Genomic DNA, 24,422 nt, shown 5'->3' on the forward strand with positions numbered 1-24,422 from the left:
ACTCTGGCCATTTGAGATGTTTGAAGATGGGTGTTGTGGTCCACCAGCAGCCAGCGGAGCTGGCAACAGAGTCGGACAGCGATGAGGCTGAGGAAGAACATGGGCCTGTCCTGGAGACCAGGGAAGGCCCAGATGAGGGCTCTGCATCGGAGGCAGAGGTGGGGCCAGGGCCATCTGGGAGCAATGCGCGGACTCCAGCGCCTCCAGAGGCTGACAGTAGTGAGGCAGAGGAACAGGAGGAGCCTGTTTCTAATGCACACATGAGAAGAGCTGCCAGAAGGCAAGAGCAGCTCAAGCAAAGAGGACGAATAGGGCCAAGAGATGATTGGCCCCTCCCATAAGGCTTAAAAGACCAGCAACGGCGTTTGGGCTCTTTGTCAGAAAACAACGTTGACAGAATGGCTCCTTGTCTTGCTCATTTATTTCTTGTCGGCATCTTCTGCTTCTGAACTTTTGCCAAGAAAAGCCTTTGGCGGTTTGCCTAATTGGACCAAGGTTGGTGATAAGACTGAAGAATTGTGTTATGATGAATTTGTTTTGATTTAGTTTGGACTACGCTGAGAATGAGTGTAATTCTCAGCTGTTCTAATAAAGTCTGTTTGTTTTTGAACTGATTGCGTTTAATAATACCTATTTGGGCCTGGTCACAGCAATAGGTGGGCTTTCTTGTTAGAAGTCGCAAAAGAGGGGACAGTTGGTTTTATGGGATTTTTTGGTCTCTTCCACCATCCTTCCACTGCCTCTCAGACTTCCTGGCCTCCCTCTTTGGACCCCCACCTCCCCAGAGGAATGTCCTCCTTGTATTTTCTTTGGGCGTTCAAGGGAACCAAAGAAAGCCAAGCAGGATGAAAGCTGGCTTGGGCTCTCCAATGAATGGCTGCCTGTTCAGATCCCGCCCTTGGCCCCCTCATCACTAAATCCATCCAAGCACACCCCACCAAACCCAACGTATTCCCCCCCCCAATCTTTTGAAAGAGTTCTCAGCCTTTGTTCACACCAAGTGGCAGCCATCTCTTGACGCAGCCCTGAGCCAATTCCTCTGCCAAACTGCAATGCAAGACCATGTGGGAAATTCGGCTGGCTGGCCTCACCGGTGGTGGGGCTGAGGCATGGCCAAGCCAGAGAACTATCTGTCTTTGGTGGCATCGCCGGAGGTTTCTCAACTTGGTTTCTGGAATTATTTATCTGCTGCATTCGGAGGCCAAGCAGGACCCGAACCAGCAAATGTTGAGGTTGATTTGATCGGACCTGGAACACCGAATGCTTTTCTTGGATTACGGGCAAGGTAAGGGCACCTGCTACCTGCTTTTTCCTTGGCTTAGCCTCCCCCTGCCCCACAATTTACATTCCTAGGGAAGCATCAGCCTTACCAAAACTGCTTTTGCTCCCAGGACTTAAATTACAGTTGAGTTGCTTGGTTGAAAGAAAACTTCAAGTGATCTGCCAACAAAATGAACATTTTCTTTGGACAGGACCTCACAAACACAGTGTTGTCTGCTGTTTAATAGGAATTTAAATGGGAATCAAAAGGGAGAGAGGCAACCGAAGATGTTACAGATTGAGGGTCAAACTGTCTTGGTGGTCTAGAATGAAATCCCAAATAGGTTTTACTTAGGAATGGAAGAAGGATAAATACATTTGGTCTGAATTTTACTGCCAGCTTACTCCACTAGATCAGGTTCCCTTTTCCTTAACTAGCCACCCATAATTTTCATAATAATTTGTACAGGGGTAGAGTTATTTATGGAAAACCTAGACAACAACATCTAATAGGGAAAACTAATGCGGTAAAAATGCCTCTATGAGAAAGTGCTACACAAAAACGCTCCACATTTGGAGACAGTAACATGGAGGTTTTTTTGTGTGAATGTTTTTGAAAGTCACCACGTAGAGAGCCAGCATGAGTCACACAACCTTGTTTGCTTCAGTGGCCACGCAAATGTCTGAGTGGGAATCTAACTGTGACCATCTGCAGTCATAGGGGGTCTTGGGCAGAGGTGGGTTTCGGCAGGAACTGACCAGTTCTGGAGAACCAGTAGTGAAAATTTTCAGCAGTTCAGAGAACCGGTAAATGCCACCTCTGACTGGCCCTGCCCCCATCTATTCTCTGGCTTCCGAGTCCCAGCTGATTGGGAGGAAATGGGGATTTTGCAGTAACCTTCCCCTGGAGTGGGGAGGGAATGGGGATTTTACGGTATCCTTTCCCTGCTACACCCACCAAGCCACGTCCAACAAGCCACGCCCACAGAACCGGTAGTAAAAAAAATTGAAACCCACCACTGGTCTTGGGTAGCAGATGCAGAAAAGATGTTGAAACTTTGGAAAAAGCGCAAAGAAGAGCAACTAGGATGATTAAAGGCCTGGAGACTAAAACATACGAAGAACGGTTGCAGGATTTGGCTTTCGCTAGTCTAGAGAAAAGAAGGACAAGGGGGGATATGATAGCAGTATTCCAGTATTTGAGGGGCTGCCACAAAGAAGGGCGTCAAATTATTCTCCAAAGCACCGGAGGGCAAGAAGAAGAAACAATGGATGGAAACTAATCAAGGGGAGAAGCCACCTAGAACTAAGGAGGAATTTCCTGACAGTATGGGAACAATTAATCAGTGGAACGGCTTGACTCCAGCTGCTCCAATACTGGAGGTTTTTAAGAAGAGACAAGACAGCTCTTGTCTGAAATGGTACGTGGGGGGGGGGTGTCTCCTGCTTGAGCAAGGGGTTGGATTAGAAGACCTCAAAAGCTCTATTCTGATTCTGATTCCTGTCCTTGCCAGCAATCCTGACCCAGATCTGGCCTGAACTGATGGAAAGCCATTTATTTCTCTGCTTTGCAAACAATTTTCACGAAACACAGCAAGCGGAGAGAAGGCTGCAGTGATGATCATCTTCACCTTCTCTTTTCTCAAGCCATATTTGTTCTTGGATGTAATCCTAAACAAGTGCGCATACCAGTCTTTTTGCTCTCTTCTAAGAAGCCCACATTGCAAAGGACTTGTTCTTGTCCGGGATTCTCATTCAGAAAACCACCTTCAAGTGCATCTCCAAATGTTCCCTTCTTAAACAAGCTTCTATGTCAGCGTTCCAGAAAACATCCTAATGTTGCTGGAATCATGGCTCTTTAAACTTGCACTTACCTTGAATAATTGTTGAAGTCTGGTGTAAACAGGACTCTAGCAACCTCAACGAGGCAGAGAAGAGGCAAGGAAGGGACAGGAAGGATGAAAGCCGGACAAAACATGAGCCCCAGAAGGCCCTGGAGCAAACAAGGTGCAGTCCCTCAATTGCTGAAGCCAGTTCCGTGACATCTGGGGATGAAGAGTGGGGGGGGCGCGTCTACGTTCCCCTTCTCAGGCTACTCAAAGGGCCAGGCTTTCCAAGACACTTCCAGCTGAAACCCTTGTTGCTTTTCCTTCGGTCAGAGGAGAATTTGCATCTGTGGAAAACGGAAAGCCAATGATCCCATCTTCTCTCTTGGAGCTAGCGGGCAATCTCCCTTATCTGCATTTTACATCATCCGGAAAGCAGTCCAAATTTTTCTTTCCCAACTTATCTTGTGGTCTCTCTCTCTCTCTCTCTCACTCCATCCGGTTCTTCCAGCATGCAATACACAAAAGGACATTTTTTGGCTGGGGATGGAATGCAGCTCCAGGGAAGATTGACAACATCCCGTAGGAAGGCTGCCAATGGGAGAGAAGGCAGCATCTCCCAAGGGTTTCAGACAGGCAGTTCACTGGGCGAGTTCCAGCTATCAAGGGGGTCAGCAGGTTTGCAAAATCCCAGAACTACTGAAAGCTTGAAGGTGCAGATACAGGAAGTAGATATAAGTAAAGGAATCTATTGTACTGGTCTCTGACTGTAATGAAGATTTGGTTGGTTGGTTGGTTGGTTGAGATGTCTCTGGAAGGGAGGAGGTAGCAATAAAAGAAATGATGGCCCCAACCATTGTACATGGAATAGATCTAAAAAGCAGGGCTGCCACCTTGACGTTTCTTGATTCCCTCGCCTACAAGGTCCCCAGGCTGCCTGCCTTCACCCTCCAGCAATGCTCTGAGATTCAGGTACCCTAATCTGTTCAAGACCTAAATCTAACCAGATCCCAATCAAAGAAAGTGAATCAGAATTTTTCTCCACTATGGCTTTTGAGGTTAGATATCCAAATATTATTTTCTTGAAAATTAGAAGCCCTTTTGATATTTTTTTTTCATTTTAAGCCAGGACGTTTCCAGTAAGTTTCAACATGTAATTTGGGCACAGAGGAGACATTCTCCTTATTTACGTAAAGACTTATTACTTCACTTAAGCCTCTGAAAAACAATCTATTTGTTAAACTCAACTCCCAACTCAGTGCTGTCCTTTTCAAGGGCTCAGATGACATGCACTTGAGTGTTAAGAACTGGCACTCTAGATGAGTTCTTCGGAAAAGTAGGATAGTGCTCTCTCTCTCTCTCTGTTTCTCTCTTTCTCTCTCTCTCTCTCTCTCTCTCTTTCTGTCTCTCTCTCTTTCTCTCTCTCCCCCTCCCTCCCTCCCTCTCTCTCCAGTTTTCTAAGGTGACAGAGAGTAAATGCCAAAGTGGCGTTGTTTTGGAACTGTTCATCAGACCTATAGTGTAGCTCATCCAGGCCTTCCCCAGCCTCCAGGACTGGCCCATGTTCTTCCTCAGCCTCATCGCTGTCCGACTCCATTGCCAGCTCTGCAGGCTGTTGGCTGACCACAACACCAACGACCAAGCTCAGAGAGCATCAGGGACATCACAGGAAACTTTCCTCTATAGTTTAGTTTGTCCCAGTTTTGACCACACAAGTGAGCAAATAACTCTCCAGAAATATACTGGTGTGGGCTTCTTCCATCGCTGGCATCAACGAAGTAGCGATGGGCTTTCAGGCTGACCAGCCGTGGCCAGAAACAGACCAAACTAAAACCAGACTGTGATCACTCAGTCAAAAGCTCATTGCTGCTTCATTAATTCTCCAGAAACCTTTGCAGAGACAAGTCTTCCCACCACCTGTTAGTTGGTCCTTTTTGGGAAGCGGGGGCGTAAACCTGTCACTTTCTGCTTCTAAAAGTTTGGGTGGTCACAGAGGCAGGGTCATTCCTTCTCTCTCCTCCTGCCCACTAGATCCTTGGCTGCATCGGATGCTGAACCCCCGTTACAGAAAGTTTGCATTGCTTCCCGGAGCGGATGTCGCTAGGCTCACCTCTTTCTACATCAGGCAGTTCAAAAACCGGAGCCAGATTTGCTCCTAACAAGCTGAAACCTGAACCAGCTCTGCCTTCGCTTACCAAAGAAAGCCCTCCCGATAATTTAGCGCCCTGTCACATAAATTGCGATTCTTAGTTACTGATTCGGAGCATTTCATTTCACGCCCTGCGCACAGCTTCCTCTTGTAAATAATAAATCTTAAAAGGTGCCCGATTCCCAGCCAGTTTCCTCCTGCCAATTCTGTCCCCATCAAGTCTCGGCTGCATGTTGGGGCTGACAAATGGCGACGTTTCAACACGAACAGAAGAGAAGACGGGGTGCCAATCATAACAAGTAGGAACGGAGAAAATTCAGACGGTTGTGTGTCGACCTATCAAATCTTCTTTCCAACCCGTTAAACAAAATATGTGTGAAATGGGTTTCCCACTGTATCATTCCAGATTTGAGGTATGTGTGTGTGTGTGTGTGTGTGTGTGAGAGAGAGAGAGAGAGAGAGAGAAAGAGAGATGCTTACGAAAAGCGAATATTCTCCAGGAGGAAAGAAAATTGCTCTGTTTCTACATGCAAGGCTTCTAAAAAAATATTGCTGATTGAATAATGGGCTCTGCACCATTATTGAAAATGCTGATTATGCTTGAACCTGGCATTTTTTTTTTGCTTGCTGGGTTTCTACATTGGCACCACTGTGCCCGCCCACCCCCATCCCCGTGCAGGGAGTGAAATTCCAAGTTGGTCTTTGAGTGCTTTCATCCAAAGCTTGAATTCAAGTAAACAACAATTAACGACTTAATATTCAGCCATCAACATCCTAATGAGCAACTTAAACCTACATACAACCAGGAACCATATAAACACAATGCGCAGAACTTCCCAGTGGAGTGAGAGATGCTCTCTGATGATGAGCCCAAAAGCTTGGAAGCTTTTGGTCCTGGTCACCAATTGGACTCTGAATCCAAGTCTTTGTCCTATGATCCTTAGGACCCTCCTCCCATTGTTAAAGACAGCCAACAGCTTCTGCAAGGAGGAGGAGGAGGAGGAAGGATGGAGACTCTAATCCACCTTTGAAAGAAAAGCTCTGAGCCATGGGGCAGAACCATTGTGATAACTCCAGGCAACAATCTGTTCATCCGGTTCCAATTGCCCAGATATCAGACAAGAAGGCAGCCTGGAATCTAAGCCTGACTCTGCCAAATCGAAGGTGGTGTCTAGGGCTAAGGCTTCTCTGCCTGACCGAGCCCCCCACTCCCTAGCCCCCTGCCTCAATTTGCACCTCACTTTCCCAGTCATAGTCCAGGGGCTTCAGAGAGGCTTATAATCAAACCATCCTCTCACGAACCGAGCTGAAATTCAGTTCCGCCTCTTTGTTAATAGAGTGTTTTACTGCCGCAGCTGTTAAAATGTTTTAATAATGAACTACTTCTTCCTCCCTCAAAATATCTAGGATGGCTCAATTCCTTCAAAGATTATAATCTGAAAGTTGAACTCAATATCTGGGAACTTGATGCTTCCCTGTAGTTTTCCTGGCAAGTGGTTGCTTCTATGAAGACATTTTCCTAAACTTCCCTTCTGTGTCCTTGATCCCTGTGAATTTCCTAGTGCTGGTTTCTTTCCCTTCCTCTTCCGAATACTCTTGCCTTCTATTTACCCCATAACAACAACCCTATGAGGTGGGATGGGCTAAGAGAGAGAGGGACACTGGCCATCCCTGATAGTTTCCTGAGGTCATCTGTCTCTTAAGAGGAGGCTGGACAACCATTTGTCTAAAATGGCATAGGGCTTCCTGCTTGAGTAGGAGGTTGGCCTAGAAGACCTCCAAGGCCTCTTCCAACTCTGTTATTCTGTTAACCAGGTTTGCTTGCACCACTGAGTTGTGCTGGCTAGGAAGAAAACCCGGATTAACACGAGTGGTAGAAAATCCGTAGTAAGAACATGATTTTCAATTGTTCTAATTGTGCTTTTGAAGTGAAATAAACATTTTTAAGGTAGCTACATTAATATTTCACATGATTATTTTTAAAGTCATACAATAAGGCAGCCTTTAATTCACTGGGGGGAAGATGAATACGGAACAGTCCTGTAAACCCGTGCCAGCATTTAAAAATGAAAGTGTATTTTATATTAACAAATCACACACAAGTGTAAACTTAAGGGACATAAAGAAAGCCAGAATGAATAGAATAAAGGAAATTAAGCCAACATTATACGTAGCTAAAATATCTTAAATGGAGGAGAAACACTGGGATCGTTGGTTCGAAAAGTAAAGAGGAACGCCAATAATTTTATTTCAAGTTTTTGAGTCTCCAGAATTTAGTCCTTGACCCCAGACCTTCCTTAAGGCGAACGGCACTTGACTTCAATCCCAATATGAGCCCAAGGCTACTCAGTCTGGATAGCCCCATAGAGGTTAAAAAAACCCAAACAGGATGGTGGCCATCACCAGAGCAATCAAAACCTCATTTTTTATCTGCAGCACAGGTACAACACAGGTAAAAAGAGGAAAGCAGATGGATTGCATGTCCATCTTGACATTTCTGAACCTCCTGTGAACCCCCCCCCGGCACCGCATCCGTTATCCAAAGAAACAAGGACTCAACACCTAATGTCCTAACCCTGCGTCTGCATCCGAGCATCCTTCAGCCAAGGTGAAGCCCTGGCGAACCTGCCTTTCTCCATCGCACAACCGTACTAGGTTTCCCCAAAAGCGAGCAGGCTCGTCTTCCCTTCCTTTCAGCCAGAGTTGGCTGCCTTTTGTCTAAACAAAGAGATTCTCACAGAGCTCTTCCAAGTCCTCTTTGTTGAATTATTGCTTTCTGTTCCGATTGCACAAACAGAGCCCACCCGGCGGGCTGCCTAGCCAACTTTACAAAGGAGCAATCTGTACATTATGCTGAGGTATCATAACACAGAGAGCCGGGATGTGGTGGCCCCCAAGTCCTTCTGGCTCAAACCCCGTAAAACGAAGGGAATGTTCACATCCAAACCAGCCAAAATCTACCAGGATCTTACCCTCCCATGCACACTCCAGCAAAATAATAATAATCAAAATAATAATGCAGAATTCTGCATTTCCAGGGGTCCTGAAAAGTTCAAGTCTTCTGAAAGTTCATTCCTCATCATAAAGCAGAATTCCTCTGCTGGCGTTTGGAAAAAAAGTTTCTACCTTTGTCTAGCTTTAAACCCAAAATGCTCCCACTCCAAGTGCTGCTCATAGTCAGGACTACCAAAGAAACTGGCCATGCGTGCCAAGATTTGAAAAATCGTCTCTATGAATGGCTTATTCACATGCCTTCTTTTTGCTTGGTTCAACCTGATCCCTGGAGAAAGAACTCTCTAATGCCAGCCTAGAGTCCTTGGTAAATGTATGAGGCTTACCCTTTGGCTGAGCTAAGTAGGACGATGGGAGTTGTAGTCGGATACCTCTAGAAGGCACCAGGCAAGTGGATTTAAGAGCTCATTCCTAGTATCTCCACTAGAGGGCAGTGCACTTTAGCTCAATGGGAAGATGCCTCTGTTGGTCCATTAGAAGATTCCCCTGTGCCAAGCAGGTGGCCAATCTCGCATCCTTGTGCCTCCCGTGATTACTTCTCCTCCGGATAACCAGTCTTCCCAGCAGCCTTTCCATCTGCAAAGCCAAAGAATGTTATCGCTAAACACTCATGACTGTGGTTTCCAGCAGATGTTCTAACTAGCTCAGCACCAGTTCAGCTCTGTTGCAATGGTTTTAGCTTTACATATTCCCGGATATCAGGGCACTCTGGAATCTGAGCCAGAGGGATCACTGCTGGATTGAATGGGAGTCCAAAGCCTGACCCAAGGAGATGAATGCAACGCGGCAAGAGAAACAGGTGTGGTTCTGTGCTGTCCTCATCCTCAGGTGACATTCGGTAGCTGAGCCAAAAGGAAAAGCATCCAAAACATTTTTACAAATAAAAAAAGAACCTTCCTTCCCTTTTCTGCAAACTACAGCCTTCTATTCCTCCCTGGCAGTCCAATTCTAAAACATCAAATAATAACAATAGTAACTGCCTATCCCAGGTTCTTGGGAAGGCCTTGATAGGAGGATAATAATGCCAGGGCCAGTCTGAACATCTGGCTGATGGTGCGACCAAGAATCATAATTGTTCCAAAAACACCACTTTTAGATAACTTCAGACTTGTAGAATTGATCAGTTTACACATTTGCAAGGTTTGAGGGTTGTGAATTTATTCGTATCCATTTCCTGTATTCATAATCATGTTTATACTTATATCTGTTATCTTATACATGCTTGACAAACTAAATAAAATAAATAAATAAAATGTTCACGGAGATCTGAGCTATCCTTGGCCGCTAACTTTAAAGACCTTGGACCATCCTGGAATTACAGTCACTGCCCCAACTTTGTTGCTTCTATCCTTACTGATACTGGTTCCTGATTGCTTACCCTATACCCTATGACTATCCTTAAGTGTTGTACCTTATGATTCTTGATGAAGGTATCTTTTCTTTTATGTACACTGAGAGCATCTGCACCAAAGACAAATTCCTTGTGTGTCCAATCACACTTGGCCAATAAAAAATTCTATTCTATTCTATTCTGTTCTGTTCTGTTCTGTTCTGTTCTGTAAATATCACCCACGGGGGTGGGGGCGAAAGTGGGCTGAGGCTACCAGGGCCTTTTCTAGAGATCCTGGTGAGCACCTTGGGTTGAACGTGTAGCTGCAACCCAAAACTGTTCCAAGAAGATGAGTCTCAACTCAGTTTTCACCAAGCCCACGGTGGTGTGTCAGGAGCTGCCATTAAAAACTCCCCTGTCCTTACGTGGCCTGCGAATGCCGCGTTCTCGTCCAAGCACAGGAGGACGGTGCTGTCTGCCACGTTCGGCCTCCACCGGAAGATTCATATCTCCCCAGCCACCGCTTGAGAGTCATTACCACAGAGCTGTTATTCTACCATTTGTATAGATCATAAGGACGTCTCAGACATCTGTTTACATTTAATAGTTGAGGTAGGGGGGAGGGGGGAGGGGGAGAGAAAGGGCCCTCCCCTAATTACAGTTTTCCTATTTGTCTCCTTCTTCCAAGCACCAAATGAAAGAACAGATGGCTCGCCACAACCTCCAACCGAGGATGGAAGTCGCAGGACAATATTAGTGGACTGCTGAGATGCCGTTTCCACACCACATGTGGCTGAACGCCCAAGGAGGCTTCCCAGATCCAAATTCAATCTCAGGATTTGGGGTCTTATAGCATCTACTCTAAAAATGAAACAGGGTTTGCAAAGAAGCTTCCTCAGATGACCTGAGCAGACCAGCCTTCCTTCAGCTATGACTGCTCACACCAGACAGCTGGAAGAGAAGAGGTTTAGGGTTCCCCCCGGGCTCCTGCCCCCCCCACTTCTTCCCAGGTTGCAGGGGTGGGTGCTCCCTCCCACTGAAGTGCAAAAAGGGCTCTTCAGTGGACAGGCTTATCTGGCTCCATGTTGTCTTCTTCTCTTGAAATTTGGAAATGAGCTTTGCTTTAAACCAGAAAGACGACTTCTGCACAACTCAGAAACGGGCTTCCAGTACATCCAGCTTAAATTGCCCAGTTAGAAGGTCATGCCTCCTTACTCCATCTCCTTTTCCTATTTGAAGAATGCAACCCCTTCTGGGTAGGATACAGGGACTTTTACTGCCAGCTATTCCTTACTTCAGCAAACAGCTGCATAAATGCAGAAAGTCTCTTTCAAGGCCAGCCCCAACCTTTAGAGGAAGGCAGTCAGATCTTGGATGTTCCTTGTGCAATTATTTAAAAAGCAGAAATTTACCCGTCGGTCTCCCGAAGGGTAAACGCAAAGCGTTCTTGGCGCTTGCCAGGAAAACATTCTCTGATCAATCGATTTAACTGATGAAGGTTCCAATTCTGCAGCTCCAATTATCTTTTCTGCCTGGAAGGCACAAATACCTGTTGTCTACAACTTTGCAATACCCATTAATATCTGCGCTCGCTCTGGCTGAGCAGGGTTGCTGGAGCACCCCCCAACCCCAACCCCCCTCCCTAGCAACGAACCAGACAAGAAGTGTTTCTTGTAAAGGAATCTTCGCCTCTCCTGCGGGCCAAGATGGGGCCTCCGCATCATCTCAGGCGCAGCCAAGGACATTGTTGGTGACAAAGAAGCCATCCGCGGGCTGCTGCTGCTCTCTCCAGAGAGGTGCCTTCGCCCAAGATAGTTGTAAACTTTGGCTCTCATCTGAAGCCAGAACTGGGCCTCTCCACGCAAACAGAGCTGTAAATAATACTGAAAGCCATAAGCAGTCCAAAAAGAAGGAGATACGATGGGAAAACTCAGCCCAGCCTTCTGTCCGTTCCCTTCCGCTTGCAAGCACTTGAGGATGAGGCCCAGCTGGGCCATCCTGGAATTAAGAGTTAGGAAACAGGTTGGGGCTCCGTGGGCCGAGAAGGTGTGGCGGCCATCTGCAGAAATCAGGTCCCCTCGTGGCGCATGAGCACGCCTGCTCTCCTCTTCAGCGCGCTTGGGGTGGAAGGACAAGGAAGAGCTGCAAAAGGAAAGGAGCACCAAGAGGTTCCCCAAGGAGAAAATTTCAGGGGCCATGGCCTTCTCCTATGTGGCTTGAACATCGTCCCTCATACTTAAGTGTTCCCGACAATTCCGTGCGTTTTGGTCCTTTTCCCCAGTGGGAGGGGGAAAAAAGGTCCCAGAAATGGATCTCAGCGAGGATGTGTAGAGAGATGGAAAATAAACAGAAATGGTTGCTTACATAAAAAAACATTTCTTAAGTCTAGAACTATGAGATAACAACTGGGTCAGGCAGACAACCCCCCACCCCAATTCACTAAAATATAAGAAGGGAGAAGAGATTCAACACAATCTGACTTGTGAGGTTCTGATAGCCAATCTCAACCAGAGCGGTTTTAGCTTTCCTGGGGAGCTGATCTTCTAGTCTTGATCTTCCTGCTGGGGTTGGCTAGATTACCTGCAGGAGGGGAGACGTCTGAGCTAGGGCAACTATACATCTTCCAAGGTCTTTCTCTGCCCCTGGAAAGCCAAACCCACCCTCTGGAGACCCCACCGGACCGTTGCGGGCAAGGAAGACTTTGAGAAGTAGCCCAGACTTTGAGGAAAGCATTTTCAACTGGAGCTCCTTACGGACGCTTTATGGAGTGGCACATAGTGGACGAAGGAGGCCAAAACTGCTTGCAGATGTTTCATTCTCTCCCCACTAGGTAACATCTGGGAGGCTTTTGCTCATTTTTTTTTCAAGAGCTGTTTAGATTCCTCCACAGGGCTTACAGCAGGGGTGAAATGCTCCCGGTTCAGACCAGATCGCCCAATCCGGTAGCGATGGTGGCGGGGGGTTTGGAGAACCGGTAGCAAAAATCCCTGTCTCCCCCACATGCCCGGCTGAGCTGCACGATCATCAGAGGTTTTTTTTTTTTTACTTTTAAAAGCATTTTTTCTTCAGCCGAAGAGGTTGTAGAAAAAATGCTTTTAAAAGGCTCCTCTGGCGATCCCAGCTGAGTTGCCTGATCATCAGAGACTTTTTTTTTCTTTTATAGGCAAAAAAAATGCTTTTAAAAGAAAAAAAAAGCCTCTGACGGTCAGGCAACTCAGCTGGGATTGTCAGAGCCTTTTATAAGCATTTTTTTACAACCTCTTCAGCTGAAGAGGTCGTAGAAAAAATGCTTTTAAAAGTAAAAAAAACTGCCACCCAGTGACATTACCCCTCCACCAAGCCACGCCCACAGAACCGGTAGTAACAAATTTTACATTTTTCCACTGGCTCACAGAGCTAAAGTAATTCCATCTGCAGACGTGTTCAAAAGGTAGCTGAAATTAGTTATCACTTTGCATTTCTTTCCCGGTTTCCATTCCCAGGAAGGCAATTCCCTGGCTTGTCTTGAATGGAGACCATCATCTCAACTGCCCAAACTCTCCTGGCCCAATGCTTTATTTTTTTAAAACTTTTTTTGCAGGGACATCTGTGGTTTCCAAGAACTAAATAACTGCATCAATAAACAGCAACGTGTTTTCTTATCAAGGGTTTTTCCAATTCCTTCCTTGCATTCCTCCAGATAAATAAACCGCTAATCAGATGAGCTGTGCCAGAAGAGGAACTTTTTTTCCCCATGGAATAATCTTTCAGACATGACACCCCGAAGGATGCAAAATGCTGGCCAAAACCAGAGAAGGGAAGACAACTGGAGCTCTGCCTGGATGGAATAACCTCCAGTTTAAGTAGTTTTTTGTTCCTGGTTGCCTTTGGCTCCAAGACTTAGCTAAGCCTGACTGGCTACCACATGCCTTGACATTATTGCATTAACCATATAATCCCCCCGCAGAGGACGTTGATCTCAAAGGAGCCAGGAAGAGACGAAGAGCAGAATGAGAGAGAAGAACTTTCAAAATGGGCTCTCTTTAGAAGCTGGGAAAATGTTCTGAAAATATTCCCAAGGCTTCAGCTTCCAAACTGTGTTGATGTTTGGCAGAGCCTGCTTGAAAACAAAACAAACTACAATTCCTCTAGATCAGGAGTCTCCAACCTTGGCAACTTTTAAGACTTGTGGACTTCAACTCCCAGAATTCCCCAGCCAGCTTCTGGGAGTTAATTCTGGGAGTTGAAGTCCGCAATTCTTGAAGTTGCCAAGGTCGGAGATCCTTGCTGGCTGGGGAATTCTGGGAGTTGAAGTCCAAAAGTCTTGGAAGTTGCCAAGGTCGGAGATCCCTGGTGGAGAGGCTTGGGCAAGTATCAAAGTCTCGCTGCTGAAGGCTGAATCATCCAATTATGAGCTTTCCTAAACATTCATCATCCACCCTTATCTATTTTCTGGCCCTCGGATACCTCCAGAACAGGTATCCTCAGATACCTCCTTCCAAAGCTTGCCTCAAATGAAGAGACAGACCAGAAGAGAAATTCTGCCACACCTACCAGATGGAGTTGCTGCTAAAAACCAAGGGTGAGATCATGCTTGAGAAACCTTGGGGAGCACTCATCGCTCTGTTCTTCATTCCCACCCCCCTTCGGAGCCATCTTCCCTGGCCACAAATCGGCAGTGAAAGTTCAGGACTCCCCAAAATGAATAAGGATGAATTGCAACCCAAATAATACGCAGTGATGTGCTTCTTCAGAGCCACACGGACACATTTTAATGCACCAAATGTGATTTATTTGGCCAGGGTTTCAGAGTATCCTGGTAGTCCTTGACTTACCAGCACAGTACAGGGCCCTGAATTTGGGTTGCTAAGCGAGACAGTTGTTAAGTGAGCTTCGCCTCATTTTACAAGCTTTCTTGCCACCGTCGTTAAACAAATCCCTGCAGTTGTTAGTCACGTGGTTGTTAAGTGAATCTGGCTTCCCTTTTGATTCTGCCAGTTGGAAGGTCACCAAAGGGGATCGCATGACCCTGGGACACACGTCACAAATATGAGTCAAGTCGCCAAGCGGCTGGATTCTGATCCCATGACCGTGGGGCTGTTGCAACAGTCTTAACGTGTGAAAAACGGTCACGAGTCACTTTTTTCAGTGTTTTTCATAACTTCGAACAGCCACTAAACAACGGTCATAAGTTGAGGGCTCCCTATATAAATTGCATTATGGAGGATGTAGAAAAGCAAGAGAGCCCAGCCGAGAGACTCTGCTCCCTCGCCCTGGTTGGTTAAGGGCTGCGAAGGACACGGCTGCCGGAAGCCTCTTGGAAGAAGGAAAATGTGGGAACTGAACAGGGCTAATGCCAGGATCCACACAGCAAATGCTCTATTTTCTGAGGCAGAAGCCCAATTTCATTTTGCTGTAAATCAAGGGCCATAAAAATTAACTTTGAGCAGAGAGCTGTCACCAGATAGGAAATTTATTCCTATTTTCAGGTTGCCAATTTTCACTTTTCTAACTGCTTGGAACAATTCTCAGCTCAACGGTGGTTCGTGTTCTCTACACACACACACACACACACAAAGAATTCCGAGTTGTGTCCCTTCTTTTGGTTCGTTTCTCCTTCTTAAGAACCCTGGAAGGTAGGAAGAGAATCCCAGGCAGGTAAATAAGCATCAGGGCTGGAAAAGTTTAATTTCCGTTAGATTGTTGGCTTTTATTATTCCAATAAGTAGCCTGACTTCTTTCTGAAGATGAAAAAAATAATAATTGGAACGAAAGTTTAGGTCAAGGGTGTCCAACAGTGGTGCCTTAAGGACTTCAAATTCAACTTCAAGCACGGCTGGCTGGGGAATTCTGGGAGTTGAAGTCCACAAGCCTTAGCATTTGGAGACCCCTGTTTAGGTGGATTATTAATGATAGGACCAAACATTTAAACGTCTAACCTTTGGCTTCCCAAGAGCATGCCAAAGTTATTTTCGGCATTAAATCCAAAGTACTACCGAACTCCCAAGCGTATGGCTGAGAAATAATCATATGGCTTACATTAAATTTTAATTAAGCGGAAATAGAAATGAAATTTAGTTTAGTCTTGGCCCCACCCATTACTTGTGAGTGGACAACCGCCAAGATATCAGCCAAAGACCCAGTGCAACCCCAACTGGAAACAGTTGTGCACCTCCAAAATACTAAAAGAAGAAGGCAAGCAGTGACGGAAACTAGCGACAAAAGAGGAATCTCAGCAGGCAGTAAGAAAGGCTTGCATCTGACAGACACAATTCAGAAACTGTGTAGGTTTTCTTTTAAGGACCCCACGGAAACCAGAAAGTCTGTTTAGATGGCAACTGAGTATAAATTGATGCACAAATCGGGGTCAAGCAGGAGACAAAATGAAGACCTGCAACTTCCTTATAAGAAAAACTGTTGTCATCTAAAATGGATAATTCTTGTTTCGTGGGCTCAAAATAATTCAGGAAAAGCCTTGATCTGAAAAGCACAGAGATGCAGAACGATGCCAATGTCTCTGTGTCTTTCAGATCTAGATTTTCCTGAATTATTTTGAGCCCACGAAACAAGAATTGTCCATTTCTATTCATGTAAGGCATTTGGTCAGCGATTCTTCCCAAGACCAGATTTTGAGCCAAGGGTCCCAATTTGTGTCTAATATAATTTTGGAAGGCAAGAATATCTGCCTGTGTATTTATGGGCCTCTGACACATTACTAGTGACGCAATGGCTCAAGAAAAGACTAATGTGAGGATTATTTATTAACACCCCTTGCCTGTTTTTGCTTAGGTGGAAGGATGAAGCAGTCTCTCTCTCTCCTGCTTCCTTTGGTTCCCCTCAAATATGCTCACACCAGGAAATTGCAGTTCCTTGCAGTTCCAGCTGCTTGTACACATTATGAAAATCCATCCTGCAGTGATAAACAGTTCCAGAATGTACAACTCCTCTATCATTTTTAGTGCAAGTCCCCAGCCAAGAGTTTAATGGCACAGCCAGGCCATGACATGTCTACGAAACTAAACCTTTGGCAAATCCCAAAAAGATTTGCAGCCAAGAGGTCCGGCTAATTTGTCCAACGGGAAATCAGTGGACATTCTTGTGAAGCCACATGTCTGCTGTAGCGCAGCACACAAGAGGCGGTTTCAACAGCAGAAACGTCCGAAGGATGTTGATATGTGTTTTGGCGCTGGGCAGCACTCTCTCTCCTCTGAGAAAGGAAGCAGAAATTGGCAAGCTGGTAAGAGCGACGGTTGGGCTTCCCTTGCCAAGCAGATAAGAAGAAAGTTGGGACCCAAGTAGAATTTTTCCATCTGAAAAGCAAGTAAACTGGCACATTGCAGCTTCCCATCCTAAACCACCATCTGGAGAAGAACGGTCTTCCACAGCCAAGATACCCCAGCTCACCATTCATTTGGAAGAAGGGTATCAATGGTAGGAAGTATGAATTGCAACAGTCTTTGGGTCAGTTCTGGTCACTACAATACAAAAAACACGTTGAGATCTTGGAAAGTGGGTGGAGAAGAGCAACAACAGGCTTGCAACAGAAAATAGCAAGAGGACTCGCTGAAGCTCACCTAACGTTGGACTCATTTGTTTCATTAGGTTCTCAGTTTTAGTTTTAGGTTGTGTGTGGAGAACAGATTCCCGTATTGGGTCATATTTATAAAGAAATATGAACAATTCAATGGGCTCACTAAGTTTTAAGCACAACTATAGGTGTGTTGTTCACAAAAAAAAAAAAAAAGATGGAGCTTTGATGGCACCATTGTGACCATACCTTGATTATTTTTGACCCCAGTCTGTGGCCATCTTTGCTATAAAAAGAGAACGGCACCTGAGGTGCTACCAGCCTCCTTCACACTTGTCAACCCTTGGCAGACCTTCTCATGGCCCAGGGATGGTCCCAGAGCAGATGAGGAGATGGTGCCAGGGCCCTTGGCTGAGTGGATGCCCAATGGAGGGGAGGGATCTTTGAGGGACCCACTAATTCCCGAACGCCATCACTCTGCTAAACAAATAATTCCCTCAACACTGTCAAACTATTTACTAAGTCTGCACTACTACTAATCTTCTCATCGTTCCCATCACCCATCTCCTCCCACTTATGACTGTATGACTGTGACCTTGTTGCTGGTATCCCTAAGATTTATATTGACTGTTTCCCCATGACTATCTTTAAGTGTTGTACCGTATGATTCTTGATGAACGTATCTTTTCTTTTATGTATGCTGAGAGCATATGCACCAAAGACAAATTCCTTGTGTGTTCAATCACATTTGGCCAATAAAGAATTCTATTCTATTCTGTTCTGTTCTGTTCTGTTCTGTTCTGTTCTGTTCTATTCTATTCATATCATCGCTGGAAGAGACCAGGTGGCCCTGTGGCCAAGTTCCTGTCAGTTGCAAACTGTAGATTAATACGGCTTTTAATGGGCAGAGATGTTCTGGCCTTGCTCCTCTGTAGTATAACCCAACTAAGAGGTATCTTTTGGGGAACAGACCACACCGATGTGTAATTTAGGGTGATTAAATCAAGAAATGTCCTGAAAAATAACACAAATGACTTATTGCTATTTGTTACTCCTTTAAAAAAAACCCCTCTCTTCTTGAATAGCCAGAAAGTTTGCCTGCGGAAAATTCATGCATGGAGAAGAAGATAGAAGATGTTGGCTGAAAGCTTGACATTTTTGGGACTCATATCTTCAGGGAGGTCCACAGGGAGTGGTCAAAGAAGAGAAGCTGGCTGGACTTCCACTTGAAACAGCTGTTTGAGGCCTTGGGGGTGGGGGCTATGGGACTGCAGAGACCCCTTGCTCCCATCCCACCTGGACTTCCTCAGCTATGAAGAATTGGGCCCTCCCCTTTTGGTGACATCACTGTGTTGGACCTCCTGAAACCCCGCCAAATGGGAGAAGGCGGACTTATCCTGCCACAATTGGTCCCACCATTCAACCAGTTTCCCCCAGTATCTCCCTTTCATGCAGAGACCCAGAAGCAGGAAGTGGGATAGGTCCCAGCTTCACAGCTGACGCAAACGACAAGGCCAAATGAAGAGTTTGTTTGGAAAGAAAGTGATTTGTGAAATGCTCACAAGAGACGCACCAACTACGCAGAGCAAATCCTACAAGCCAGGCTGAGCTTGGGGACCATGGGAATTCAAGTCTCACAGAGTTGGAACACGCCAGCTTTTGAAAAAGGTACTTTTACGGATTAGCCTGCAAGAAAGCGATTTTGCTCATTCCCGGATTTTTCAAAGTTTCTTGTCCAAAACTTTCCATCTTATTGAGGACAACAAAAAAATCACTTAGGAAACGAAACACGTCTTGCAGTTTTTTTAAAAAAACGTGAGAAACAGAGACACAAAAACACCCCCTCCGCCTTCCCCCCCTCCACCCCCCCCCAAAGAATATTTCCGATCAGAGGATAAAATTAAGTTGGAAAAGATTTCCAATTTTGGCACTCTCCGCCTCATCTTTTCCATCTGTCCTTGAGGACTACAAGATAGCAAAACACTAGTTGGAATAAGAACAATATTTAAAACCCAATATAAATATAGTTGACATTCCCTGCGATGCCTCACTCACCGAGGCGTTTTCATTAATCATCTCCTGCTCTTTTGCGAGGGGTATCTTATCTTGGATCGCTCCCCCTACTCACCAGAGGACCTGTCCCGGCTGCAACTGCCCCAATAAAATATGAATTAAGCTGATAAATATTTAACTGATGGACACAAAGCATGAGTCCCAAAGAGCCGGATTTCTGCTGCACACTGCAGCCTGCCTTTCCTTGACCTCTCCCCTCCATTCTGCCTAGGAAATTCGGCCAGGGGGTCAATCTCAACAGTCCAGCCTTGACACCCGAACGCTACAATGTACCCCGTTTTCCCCAAAATAAGACATCCCCTGATAATAAGCCCAATAGGGCTTTTGAGCACATGGCAATAAGGCCAACTGCTTATTTCAGAGTTCAAAAAAGTATAAGACGGTCTTATTTTTGGGAAAACACAGTTTTTCTGAGATGGTCCAAAGGAACACAATCTGTTGTGGTCCGCCAGCAGCCTGCAGAACTGGCAATGGACTCAGACAGCGATGAGGCTGAGAAAGAGCATGGGCCAGTCCTGGAGGCTGGGGAAGGCCCGGATGAGGGCTCTGCGTCAGAGGCTGAGGTGGGGCCAGGGCCATTGGGGAGTCCGGTGCAGACTCCAGAGCCTCCAGAGACTGACAATAGAGAGGCAGAGGAACAAGAGGAGCCTGTTCCTAATGCACTCATGAGAAGAGCTGCCAGAAGGCAAGAGCAGCTCAAGCAAAGAGGACGACTCGGGAGTAGGGCCAAGAGATGATTGGCCCCTCCCATAAGGCTTAAAAGAGGCCAGCAATGGCGTTTGGACTCTTTGCTGGAAAACAACATTGATAGCTTTGTTTTGTTGCATTTATTTCCTATCGGTGTCTTCTGAACTTTTGCCAAGAAAGGCCTTTGGCAGTTTGCCTAATTGGACCAAGATTGCTGATAGGATTGAGGAATTGTGTTGGGAGGAATCTGCTTTAATTTAGTTGAACTATGCCGAGAATGAAGTAATTCTCAGCTGTTCAAATAAAGTTTGTTTGTTTTTACACTGACTGAGTTTCCTACTACCTACTTGCCCCTGGGTCACAACACAATCCTAGACCTACAATTTCGGAAAGCCCAAGATCCAGAAAAGGGTTATTAATCCATCCGTGTCTCAATCGCCTCTCAACACATCCACGTTCCACATGCAGAAGACCGAAAGGGTTGCTTCCTAGATCTCAAGGGGTTCCCTGAGATGTGGGTGGTCATTGGGATCTTGGCAAGAAGCCTTACGAAAGGAGACCCTTGCTTCCTGCGCTAGGCACGGCCTCAAGCTTTTCTATCACGTTTCTATGGTCCAAGGGGAGAGAGTGTGCCATTCAAACTGTCAAAACACTGCAATAAGTATTATAAACTGTTATGCCATAGACCAGGGGTGTCCAAACTTGGTCCCTTTAAGACTTTTGGACTTCAACTCCCAGAGTTCCTCAGCCAGCTTTGCTGGCTGAGGGACTCTGGGAGTTGAAGTCCAAAAGTCTTAAAGGGACCAAGTTTGGACACCCCTGCCATAGACCATTAGCAGTCGCCCCCACTCCCGTTAAAACAAACATAGGAAATGATCTTACAAGCAAGCCGAAACCTGTTTTTAATATTCACCTCATTTCAGAGGAGGGGGCTTTGAAAAGTACAAGTGCTCAGCATGTCTCTCTCCAAGCTCGCTCGGTGAGTTGAGTTTGGAGGGGCAACACAGAATACAGGTATATCCTTGACTTACGACCACCATTGAGCCTAAAATTTCTGAGACTGAGTGAGGCAGTTGTTCAGTGAATTTTACCCCATGTTGTTGGCCGCGGTGGTTAAGTTAGTAACACGGTTGTTAGGTGAATCTGGCTTCGGACAGGTCTGGAGAGCAAATATAGAAAGGAAGGTCCAACAGAGGGGGACGATCAAGGACAGTTTCAAAGCCAGAGGGAAGGGGGAAGGGGGAGCCAGCGTTGCAAGGATGAAGAACCACCTGCCTCCAATGACCAAAAAGTCTTATGCAAGAAAGTATCAGAAGCTGGGTTTACCTCAGCTTTGAACTTGATGACCATCTTTGAAAAAAATCCACATGTTGATGAAGAGCAAGCTTGGTTCTAAATAGAATTAAATAGAGACCTTCAGAGCTGAAGAAGCTTCTTGAATAAGAAGCGAAACGTCTTCAAAGAAGAAAAAAACAACCAAGAAAGTCATGTCACCTCCTGAAAAACCACCTTTGGGACAACCATGACCTGGAGGACTGAGAATCTCTGCAGACTTTTAGCTAGAGAATTCGGGATGAACACCCTTGGAATGGTGTGGGAGTAAGGAATGGATTTCCAGAGGAAAAATTGCAGATGACAGGAGCCATTTGCACCACTCAGGTGACTCTGAAGACACAGGTAAACTTCCAAGTGACCTCAACAACCCTCTAAAAGGATGCAAATGACCAGCTGTCTGCAAGGAATATAAATCCTTCCATTCCCCACCATCCAGTCAGAGCTGAAGAAGCTCCTTGGATGAGAAGTGAAACGTCTTCAAAGAAAAAACCAGAAAGTCCAGTTGCCTCCTGAAAAAGCACCTTTGGGACAACCATGACCTGTCTACAGACTTTTAAAGACCTGAAAATTGGATACAAAACTGTAGCGTGCACATCTTTCATAGACTTGGAGCCTAGAGTGCTTCTCAGCAGGAGACCAATGAGGTATTTCTAAGAAGTGCTGTTATGAATATTTTAAGACACATGGACAATGGCTCATCTGACATCTGTAAGGAAAGTAGAACAATGGCTCAACATTCCAGAGCATTTATGGGACTAGCAGATGTTCTGCAGGTCTGCAGCTGACGGGCTGAAGCAGTTTCTTCTGGACTTCCTGTGTTCACACAACAGCGTGGATGCTACCTGATCTTCCAAAATGTCTAAGCACGGCGGAGAAAGGTTTGAAACAGGCTGACTGGTCAGCCTGAGCCAAAAACCTTTCACATCCACCTACTTCTGCTGCTGTCAACTTCTAAGATTTCTTCAGGGAGCAATCAAGTCCTCCTAAAGTTTCATCAATATTTGGTTGGCTATTCTGGTAACAGCCAATCAGAATCGTCGTTAATTCTGTTGGGTAGCAGATTCCCAAGCATTATTCAGTAGAGAAAAATCAGATTCCCATCTATCTGACAGCCCTTGACTTGTCTGCTTCCCTTCCACGAGTTTTGGAGCCTGCCTCTTGAAGATGAAATGGAAATGATCCTTTGGTCACTTAAGAGGCTGCAAATGAAATACACAACAAATTAAGTCGATCTGTCACTGTCAGTTGAAGTTCATCCTCAGAGGGCATGCATTCCAATTTCAGCAGTCCATCAAGAGAAGCAGAGAGATTTATTTCCATGCGTACAGTACGGCAAAAAATATATATTAAAAAATAGACCTTCGTGCTTACAATGGAGAAATAGCATTGCCAGTTAGAGGGGAGATTGGGGGAGGCATATTGGTTGCCCTCAGCGTCCTCTGATGGAAGAGATCATGGAGTTCAACCTTTCAAAAGGTGGGAAGTGTCCCAATGTAGGAGAATAAAGAATAGGCTCCATCTTGACCAGACTCAGTTGATAAGCAAAAATTAAAATGGGAAACTATTTTTCGCTGGAAGTTCCGAGCTGTGCCAGCTTTGCTTTTCATCTGCATTTCAGGCTTAAGAGTAGCACAAATATAATTCTTCATTGGAGAAAAAGGTTTATAAGGAGTCTTGTAATTTCACAGAAGCATCGCCTTCAACTTATTGGCCAGAGAACAAATTTTCTACTCGATCGTATCAGCAACAACTTTTAATAAACGTTAGGTCCTTTCTCCTGGTTCTGGAAAGGAAGACACAACATTTTCCATTTTTCTTGACTACTTATTTTATTTTTAGACATATTGTTGGGAATGAAGCTATTAGGGTCAAAATTTGCTCCCCAAGGACCGGTTTCTTTGGGAAAAAAATATGTGGTTGCCTCCCAGCAGATTCCCTTCTGGTATTCATGACTTTGGTTGGATCCTGTGGTTCAGACAGACAGATGTCATTCCACAACAGGGAAAAAGTCCTAACAACCAGGGGTGAAATCCAGCAAGTTCTAGAGAACTGGTAGCAGAAATTTTCAGTAGTTCAGAGAACCAGCAAATACCACCTCTGGCTGGCCCCAGAGTGGGGTGGGAATGGGGATTTTGCAGTATCCTTCCCCTGCCACGCCCACCAAGCCATACCACACCCACCAAGCCACGCCCACAGAACCGGTAGTAAAAAAAAATTGGATTTCACCACTGCTAACAACATTTTGTCAGCAGTATAACAGACCGGTGCCATTAAACCTTAAACTCATGCCTAGGTATTGGAATCTTTTATGATAATCAAGAAAAGAGAATATTTGTAGCTCGGGATTGATCTGTGTGGTCCTTGTGCTCTCTTTGGTGGTTTACTTGCAGGCCTTTCCTGGCTCAAGCAAGGAAAATCATCGGTGCTAGAAGACGCATTTCCAGTAGATATTTCAGAGAATTCCAGGCTTAAGGTCCCTTGGCTGCCTGCTGCAAAATCAGATGGAGATCTGAACGTAGCACTTCTATCAACTTTTGAACTGCACTGGGAAGGGAATCCAAAGTCTGGAGTCTCATTAGTACCAGGTTCAACTTCAAAAGAAACATTTCATCCTAAATCACGCCAACTGAGCAGAATAACAAAAAGATGGAAAGGGAAATTTACCTAAGCTTTCCTTTTTTTAAAAAAGCCCAAAGGGTTGTTAACCATAAGCCGCCAACATTTGACTTCGACAATGAAAACATTTCCAAGGCAGACCCTCTGGCTAATCAATAATACATCCATAAAAATGTCTTTCTTCCCCATACCGGAACGAGGAGGACAGATTGGGATGAGCAGAATTGATCTCTGTCTGCCTTTGATTTGTAGACTTTAGGTACTGCCTGCATCTGTCCACGCTTGGCTCTCCAACTGCTGTCTCAGCCTTGAACTCTTCGCCTGTCCAACAACGGAGTTCAACTCTCTTGTATAAGGAAACCTTGACAAGGTGCCAATTGCATCATGGCGAAAGCTGCTGGGGGATTAATATCGCAAGGTCCTTTGGGAAGGGAGATCTCCAAATATTTCTTCTGCCTTCCATCAACTGGGGATGTCAAGAGAGGAGAAGATGGGCTTGGTTCGGTTACATGAGTGAATATTTGGACGCGGCCGCTATGGGGGAAGCAGCGCGTGGAGAGGGGGAACCAGCAGATTCCAATAAAGTTGCACAAGAAAATGAATCGCCAGCCAAGCGAGAAGAATCAA

General features: G+C 45.5%; 1 protein-coding gene across 5 annotated transcripts in view; it reads right to left on the reverse strand.

Moving 5' to 3' along the window:
* The window catches only part of LOC131184258 (zinc finger protein 469-like), a 272,266-nt gene that overhangs the window by 239,238 nt on the left and 8,606 nt on the right, over positions 1-24,422 (reverse strand). Inside the window, exon 1 of one of the 5 annotated variants that reach the window (XM_058155366.1) lies at positions 10,990-12,595. The exons of the other annotated variants lie outside the window; for them this stretch is intronic. The gene's annotated coding sequence lies outside the window, so the exon portion shown is untranslated. Of the gene's footprint in view, positions 1-10,989; positions 12,596-24,422 lie in introns of those variants that run through there. 5 annotated transcript variants of the gene reach the window in all.

Source organism: Ahaetulla prasina, chromosome 12, assembly GCF_028640845.1.
Source record: "Ahaetulla prasina isolate Xishuangbanna chromosome 12, ASM2864084v1, whole genome shotgun sequence".
Lineage (NCBI taxonomy): Eukaryota > Metazoa > Chordata > Lepidosauria > Squamata > Colubridae > Ahaetulla > Ahaetulla prasina.